This window comes from Scyliorhinus canicula, chromosome 1 (genome assembly GCF_902713615.1).
Source record: "Scyliorhinus canicula chromosome 1, sScyCan1.1, whole genome shotgun sequence".
Classification (NCBI taxonomy): Eukaryota; Metazoa; Chordata; class Chondrichthyes; order Carcharhiniformes; family Scyliorhinidae; genus Scyliorhinus; species Scyliorhinus canicula.
Window position 1 is genome coordinate 118,338,231 of NC_052146.1, and position 8,592 is coordinate 118,346,822.

The 8,592-nt window shown below is 46.5% G+C and overlaps 1 protein-coding gene across 2 annotated transcripts in view; it reads left to right on the forward strand.

Moving 5' to 3' along the window:
* LOC119966687 overlaps positions 1 to 2,475 on the forward strand; it is a 64,080-nt gene extending 61,605 nt beyond the window's left edge. For both annotated transcript variants that reach the window (XM_038798748.1, XM_038798749.1), the window contains exon 6: positions 1,808 to 2,475. The gene's annotated coding sequence lies outside the window, so the exon portion shown is untranslated. The remainder of the gene's footprint in view (positions 1 to 1,807) is intronic.
* Positions 2,476 to 8,592: the final 6,117 nt, after the last annotated feature.

Genomic DNA, 8,592 nt, shown 5'->3' on the forward strand with positions numbered 1-8,592 from the left:
CCAATGCATGTCCTAATTACCTTTGGTCCCAATGGGGATTCCAACTCTTCCCGCCTCTCTCTCTCCACCACTGGGATGGATAACCCATCCAAAAATTCTATCATGGCCGAACTCTCTGCTGGGGGCTCCAATCTATAGAGATCCCAATAAAATGTTTCAAAAGCCGCATTGTCCTGAGGTGGGATGGAAACCAGGCTGCCAATCAAGTCGCGTACCTGCACAATCTCCCGGAAAGCCGCCTACCGTTTCAGCTGGTGAGCCGAGAGGCAACTGACCTTCTCCCTGTATTCAGAAAATACACCCCTCTAATGTCACAGCAAGCCCACCACCTTATCCAGGGCTGGGAAAGTGAGTACTAATGGTCCACCTCAAGGATGGAGTCCACCAGCCTTTGCTGTATGCACTTTGTCGGAAATTATCTCCTCTCCAATGGCCACCTTAAAGGCTTCATACAGCATAAAGATGGGATAGACTCACTTTAATTAAATTTAATATATTCCCCAATGGTGGTGGACAAACGTTCACAAAATCTCTTGTCTGCTAATAATGCCATATCCAATCTCCATGGCTGACGGTGGGAGGGACCTGACTCCAGTGACAATTGAAAAAATTGTGGGCAAGGTCTGAAATCACAATCACTGTGTAACTCGCCACCTTCACCAAAGGGAGGAAAGACCTATCATTTCATAGAATCTCTACATTGCAGAAGGAGGTCATTTGGCCCATCGGGTCTGCACTGACCCTCTGAAAGAGCACCCTATCCCTGTAACACCACCCAACCTGTACATACCTGGACACTAAGTCAATGCGTCAATATACCTAAAGCAGATGGGAGAAAAGGGAAAATCTTTATGACCCAGGTGAAAAAAAATCCTGCTCCAAGACCCCCTTTCCCCACACTCAGACACTACTACATCCAACTATACATACAGAAAGCAGTAAGGTGAACATAAACCACTAAAACCTAAAACCTGCTTGAAAACTGGCATTTCTGGGGAGCTATAAGCAGGGCTTGACAAATGGAGGGCGCAAAAATTGTTGTGCCCTAGCTGATCTCCTGTTCAGTCATAAATCTGTACCCTGCCCTCAGCCAGCTTTCCAATTTTTGGACATGGTGAAAGGTTACAATAGTAGATGTTTTTAGCAGCTTGAAATAGGAAAGCCCAATACATGATTGGGTTTGAGAGGTGCCATGCACGGGAGACCTTGTGCATTGCACTGGAAATTTACATTCGCTATATAACATTTTAAGAAAGTTTAACTTTTTGAGCAACTCCTCAGGCTTGAGTTTGCAGTCTGAATGTATAGTTGGTTTTGTAGCTGGGGGTGGAATGGGAAGAGGAAACCTGTGACGTGTCGGTACTGTAAACCCTGATTGGATGTATTCCTGGGGATTTAATCATATGACCTCCTGCCTTCATTCAGCCCACCCCCCACTTTTGCCATTAGTTTCTGACATCCTTGCATTGACCCCCACATTCCACTCTGGCAAGTGAACAAACCTCTTCTGCACCATCTCTGACATTTTTATAACTCATAAATTAAAGTATTCAAAGAAAAAATGGGGGGAGGGACGTTGCAGGAATAGTACTTTCCTTCCATGCCCCGATAACTTTTCTCCAGGCTTGCTTGCAGCTGCGTGTAGGCGATAAAGCTTCAATACCCGAATGGAGAATCTTGGGAAGTTGGCAATCTTAATCTTCCTGGGTCCTTGGTGTCAAAGCTGAGGGATTTGTTAGAAATGCTGTGAGGTATTGCTGCCACATCTTTGATATAACTATTGTGAAATTGTTCTTTGCTTTTTCAGAGTCTTACTCCCAACTGAAGAATGGATTAAGATGTTTGTAGCAACTTTTAAACATGAGCACTGTTACCTTCATAATTAAAATACTGTGACACTGAACAATTTATTTCACCACTGGAGTAAATCATAGTAACTACGCTCTAATTATTCACTATAAACAATGCATTGAGCACTTTTTTTTACAGATTGTACTGAGTCCCCATGCAAACCTGTTGTATGTACTCCATGTCATAACATGGCTCAATGTGTAAGATGCACACTCGAGTCAGAAGACCTATTCAGGTTCTTGATAATATAATCCAAGCTGATTCTCCAAGGAGTGCTACATTGTTGGAGGTGCCTTGTTTTGGATTTTGAAGATCATTTGTTCAGATTCAAAGAAGAGCTGGGAGTTCTACCGATTTTAATGTTCCTTCCTCATCAATGAAACAAGAACACAGTCACTTGTTCTTCAAATCAATGCTGATCTTGAGATCCAGCCGCATGTTACATGGTTGCTGTCTTTTCTTAATACTAAAGTCACTGCATTTTAATGTAAATTGTTGTATGTATGTGGGGAATGTTTGTAATGTGCTATATAAATGAAAATACTTTCTATTCATGTCTGCACAGTGTGCATACATATATGTATGTACTTATATATACATATGCATGTATAAAAGATAACACTATGTGTTTGTGTATTTTATGTGTATATCAGCTGATGAAGATTTGGATTATTCATGGGACATAGAACAGTAACAGGAATTGATCCCTGGCCTGTGTTTGGTTGGCTGATCAGAAGTGGGGATGTTGGGCAGCACGGTGGCGCAGTGGTTAGCACTGAATCTCATGGCGCCGAGGTCCCAGGCTCGATCCCGGCTCTGGGTCACTGTCCGTGTGGAGTTTGCACATTCTCCCCGTGTTTGCGTGGGTTTCACCCCCACAACACGACTTGTGCGCCAGGGCCAACGTGAACGGGATGCTATGATCGCCTCCAGGTTCCCTCACTAGGGGGGGGGTGTGCTTGCTAGGGGCATGGACACCGCATCCCACCCCCACGCTCCCCACCCGGCTGGTCTGGTCTATGGGATGGAGGATGATGACAACTCGCTCTGCGATGAGTTCCGGTTCTCTGCATCATTTGACAACGTCTGACTCCTGCCCCATTAGCACTTTCCACCGTCCACCTGGGTGATCCCTACATGCCAACTAGCCATCCATCACACGGTTTCATCGATTCCCTGGGGTGGTGGAGGGGAGAGCAGTGGGGGTGGGACACAGGACCGATGTGCGCTGGCTGGACTGTGGTCCCTGAGCGAAGCCCATTCCCAACGTACACTTATTCCCCCCCCCCCCCCCCCCCCCCACCAACCCACGCACCCTCTGAGGCCAGCCCAGCCCTCACACCTTTTGACGGAGCACCGAGGCAGGTTGTAAAATTGTGCACAGCTGTTTAATGTGAAAACCTATATGCAGATACGTGCCCTAGCCCCTATCACTGCACCCTGCAACCAACGTAACTAGTGTCTAACGTTCTGGCCTTGTGGGCCTAATGCTATATCTAGGTGGTTCTCCAGATAGTACATCAGGAGTGGAGGTGGCTTGCTATAATTCCTGCCTTGCCACCTGGGTCCCTTTTGGTGGCCATCTTCTGGGGCGATAGGGCCTGGGTGATACGGGCTGCTGTCTCGGTGTCCCAGGTGGTATGGTGCTGCCCTGTTCTGCCCGCTGTCCACCAGATGCGCCAGGGACAGGATGGGGGGTTCCAAGGTGCTGCCGGGTTCCGACATCTCTTCTGCGGGAGTCACCGGCGCGGACCCCATCACCTCCTCCTCCTTCTTCGGGGTGCCCAATGGCCCCCGGGCTACTCCATGGGATTGGGGGGGGTGAGTGGAGCTATCCCATGAGGCTCCCCTGACACCTGGCATTGCTGGTCCTGGAGCCCCATCTGGTCTTGACCGGTGTCTGCATGCTCGCGGCCATGGAGCACAGGAAGTGGACCATCTCCACCTCAGAATACGTCACATTACGCTGCGACTGTGCAACCACAGTCACATGTGTCACATCAGCCAGTGACTGCGCCATCTTCCTCTGAGACTGGGCCATCTCCGTCTGTGTCTGTGTCACGTTGGCCAGCGCCTCGCCAATGCCACCGACATTCCCAGCCATGGCCTGCCGTAACTGGGCCACGCTCAGGAGTGCCGGTGTGATGTCCAGATGGCTCTGGGACATGGTCGCCTGTGAGGCGGCAGCCCTGTCCTGGGCCTCGGCCAACGCCTGCACAGAATTCCCCAGGCTTTGGACATGCTGATCTATAGCCAAAACTGTTGCCCTCAATGCCTCTACCTCGGATGCCACCTGTGTGGTGCTGGAGGATTGCCCTGACGTACAAGTCGTGCAGCCTCCTGTCCATCCTTGCCCTCCCCCCACATTCTCCATGTCGGACGAGGACTGGTGTTCATCCGCCTTCTCCAACATGTCGCCCCTCTGCTGCGCGATGATGTGGAGGACACAGCAGCCTGTCATAATGCGGGTGACTATCCCAGTGCCATACTGGAGGGCACCTCCAGAGCATGGTCGGCACCACCTCTTCCTGCTGCACACGGATGGAGTAATCCAACTACATCTGCAGGTGCTGGGTGCTTGCCAACATCCACTCATGTAGTCCCTGGCTCTACGCCTTGCATCTCCACAATCGATCGGACTTTCTGTTCCAGAAGCTCAAAATCCATCTGGACAGCAGCTAGTTCCTGGGGTCGGCCTGCACTCTGAGCGCCTGTCTCCCCCCCCCCCCCCCCCCCCCCCCCCCCCCCCCACCAACGCTGCTACTTCCACCTAATGAACCAGATCAGCTGTATGGTGCGCACCAGAAAGTGTCCCAGGAGCCTCTCCACTAAAGTGTCTAACCGAGGTGAGTGTCTCTGGGATGGTGGAGCACCTGGAGAAATTCCAAGCAGACACAGGGAGAACATGTAGACTCCACACACAGTGACCAAGCCGGGAATCGAACTGGAGTTGCGAGGCAATATCACTCCAACTGATTTGGGAATGAATGCACTGAATCCCTAATATTAACTGGTACATTGGGGAGTGTTAAAGAACAAGAAATAGATCAGGTGTCCCTCTACTGGGGCAGGGTTGTGGGTCTACAAAAAGTAATAGTTGAATGATCTCTGGATCTTCATTGCGCCCAGACTTTCATTCGGCAGGAGACTGTTATCAGCATCACTGTAATTTCATTCATGACCACAAGGGGGAGTACTTCATGAAAGGACATCTATTTAGGGAAGGAAGGAGCAATGCCAAACAGTAGCTGTGCAGTTTCCCTATATTACAACAGTGACTACACCTCAAATATACTCTCCTGGCTTCAAAGTGCTTTCCTTAAGGCATCCTGAGATTGTGCAATATATATTAGATATAGGTTATGCAAATACAAGTTAATTACTTCTTTACAAATCAATAATAGTATAAAACCTCTTTCACAAAGTCACAGATCAGAATAGATATTGCTGAATGATAGAGGAGCATTATTTTGGGGGGCAAATCTTTTTAGTTTTTATTGCTGACATTGCGTTTTACTCTTTTATCAATATGACAAAGCACTGGGTTTCCATGGGGGATTTTGCGCTGAATTTGCAGTTTTACAAAAAGGTATATAATCCAACATGTGAAAGACAATAGCGATTCTTACACAGCTTGAATAGAAGGAAGGGACGGAGGATTGGACAGTATATAGTTTTTAAAAAACATTTGGGGAATATGCTATGTCAGTAATTTGAGACAAGTGTAGTGTGCTTGAGAGGGAAAAGTTGACTTTAATCCTACAGTTCCCAAAGCTCTTGACCACTGGGTGTTTTCCTTCCATCATATTTGGGAATTTTGTAAGCTAATTGAGAGAGATTGATTGCCATAATTGATTAACATTCCATATTGTTGTACTGTATCATGCAACAACAAGAATAGTAGGGGTGAACTAATTGAAATTTGATCTTTGTTGTCAAGAAATTCCTATGTACCCGTACTGGATGGGCAGCACTGAGAAGGTCGAAGCCATCATCTTTGGTCCCTGCCATAAAGTCATAGTGTTTTTACAGCACGGAAAGATGCTCTTTGTCCCATCGTGTCCACACTATCCATCAAGCACCTATCCTCATCCCACATTCCAGCACTCGGCTTGTACATTGTATGCTATGGCATTTCAAGTGCACATCTAAATGCTTCTGAAATGTTATGAGGGTTCCTGCCTCCACCATCCTTTCAAGCAGTGAGTTCCAGATTCCAACCACCCTCTGGGTAAACCTCCTGTCCATTACCATACCCCTGGCTATTGACCCTTCAACTAAGTGGAAAGGAGGGCGGCACGTGGCACGGTGGTTAGCACTGCAGCCTATGGCGCTGAGGATCCGGGTTCGAACCCTGGCTCTGGGTCACTGTCTCTGTGGAGTTTGCACATTCTCCGCGTGTCTGCGTGGGTTTCGCTCCCACAACCCAAAGACGTTCAAGGTAGGTCATGGATTGGCCATGCTAAATTGCCCCTTAATTGGAAAAAAAATAATTGGGTACTCTAAATTTATTTTTTTTAAACTAAGCGGAAAAGTTCTTTCCTAGCTAACCTATCTATGCACGTCTCGCTTTTATATACATCAATCAGTTCCCCCCTTAGCCTTCTCCTCTTCAAGTAAAACAACCCCAGCCTATCCAGTCTCTCTTGTTAGCTGAAACCCAACAGCCCAGGCAACATCCTGATGAATTTCCTCTGCACCCTCTCCAGTGCAATCACTTCCTTCCTATAGTGTGGTGATCAGAGCTGTACACAGTACCCTGCAGAGGCCTAACCAGCATTTTATAAAGCTCCATCATAACCTCCCTGCTCTTATATTCTATGTCTTGGCTAATAAAACCAATTATTCAGTATGCCTTCTCAACCACCTTATCTACCTGTCCTGCTGTCTTCAGGGATCTATGGGCATGCGCCCCAAGGTCCCTCGAAATTTACTCGGATCCTACCAGTTTATTCCCTTGCCTTATTAGTCCTCCAAAAATGTATTACCCCACACTCTTCAGCCCATCTGTTCTGCCCATCTAACCATCCTGTATCATCCTGTAATCTAAGGCTTTCCTCCTCATTAATTAGCACCAATTTTTGTGTCATCTGCAAACTTAAACTCCCTTCTTTAGCCACCAACTCCATCCCTCACCTGCCAACCATCTGGGGCTGAACCAGACTGTTCACAATTTGGTGTTGTCTTTGACCCTGAGATGTGCTTCCAACCACATGTCCACACCCTCACTAAGACAGCCTATTTTCACCTCTGTATAATGTTACGACACCCAGGGCTAGGGTGCGGTCAATTCCAGCTCTCCTTGACCCGGGATCGCAACACAATTGAATTAACCAATAATTCTTGGAAAAATATCCAAAGTCTGTGGCCCTTGACTGCCCAATAATTACAGTCACTGGGTTTGTAAATTTAAACACAATTACTTTTTGTTTATAACAACAACAATAATGAAATATGCAGCAAATACAACTGGTTACCTATTATCTCATTCCTATTCCCCTACTTTAACTTTCCCCCACCCTCTATACGTTACACACACACACATAAACACACACAAGACAAACAAGCGCAGAGGAAAAGAGAGGGTGATAATGATAAGTAAAAGGATAAAGAGTCTCTGTTTCAGGTGGTTGTTTTTAAGCAAACTTTCATTCAAGGCTTTCAGTTTGAGATTTCTGTTTCCAGTCTGTAGATTCATTCATTCATGTTCTCTGTAGGTTCAGAAATGCCAGGCAGAATAAGGCCTCTTGGCCAATTCATTGGCCACTAGCCAACCAATCGAACCAAGTGCCATCCCATCTCTCAGGTGCCAGAGAGTCTGAGTTCTGCTGCTCGAAAACTAGCACTGTGTATACTATGTTGAAACGTTCTGACTTCCTCATTCTCTCTGCTGCTTGGCTTAAAGATACATGTTCATTAATCATCCATGGATCAAAATGATAACAGCAAAAATAAAGAAAGCGGAAATAAGAGAATCAACAGGAACGATGCTAACCTCCCTCCCTCCCTAAAAGGAATTAAATGTCAGGGCCCAGTTGTTTTACTATGAGGTATGCAAGACATAAAACACAAACACATATCCGTCCATCCATCCCCATTATATCAGTTCCCTTCCAAGTCTTCGCATTGGTAACCAGTCAGCCCTTAAAGCTGTGACAAAACATCCGCAATCACTTTATCCTTTCCGAGAATGTGTTCAATTTTAACATTGAACTGTTGTAATAATAAACTCCAATCTTGTGTTCCGGGTTATAAACTCTTCTATAAACGCAAGCGGATTATGTTCCGTATAAAATAAGCTTGGTTTATTGTCATGTCGGACATATGCAAATAGCTGAAGGGCTAGTAACACTGCCCCTACCCCTAGGCCACTGGCATCTGTGGCCATTTTAAATGGTCTGAAAAGTTCGAGGTGGCTAACACCGGTTTGCTCACTGATGTGGCCTTCAATCTCCCAAACTCTATTTGGTGTTCAGTGGGCGATAACGTTTTCACTTGTTTCCGCAACATATCCAACATACCCTGTAGTTCAGTCTCTAACTGAGCCAGTCTCCATGGTTATAGTCGAGATGGATGTGGTTCAGGGTTTCCTATGTCCACATCATGACCAGTTAAGGAAGTGCACCCTGAAGTTTCCCTACAACTCTGTCTATATTCTTTCAGTATCTTTATTAAATCTTTCCTTTGTTCTTCTTCTGCTGATAGGTTTTAGCACTCCCTCTGATATCACCAAACAGTGCC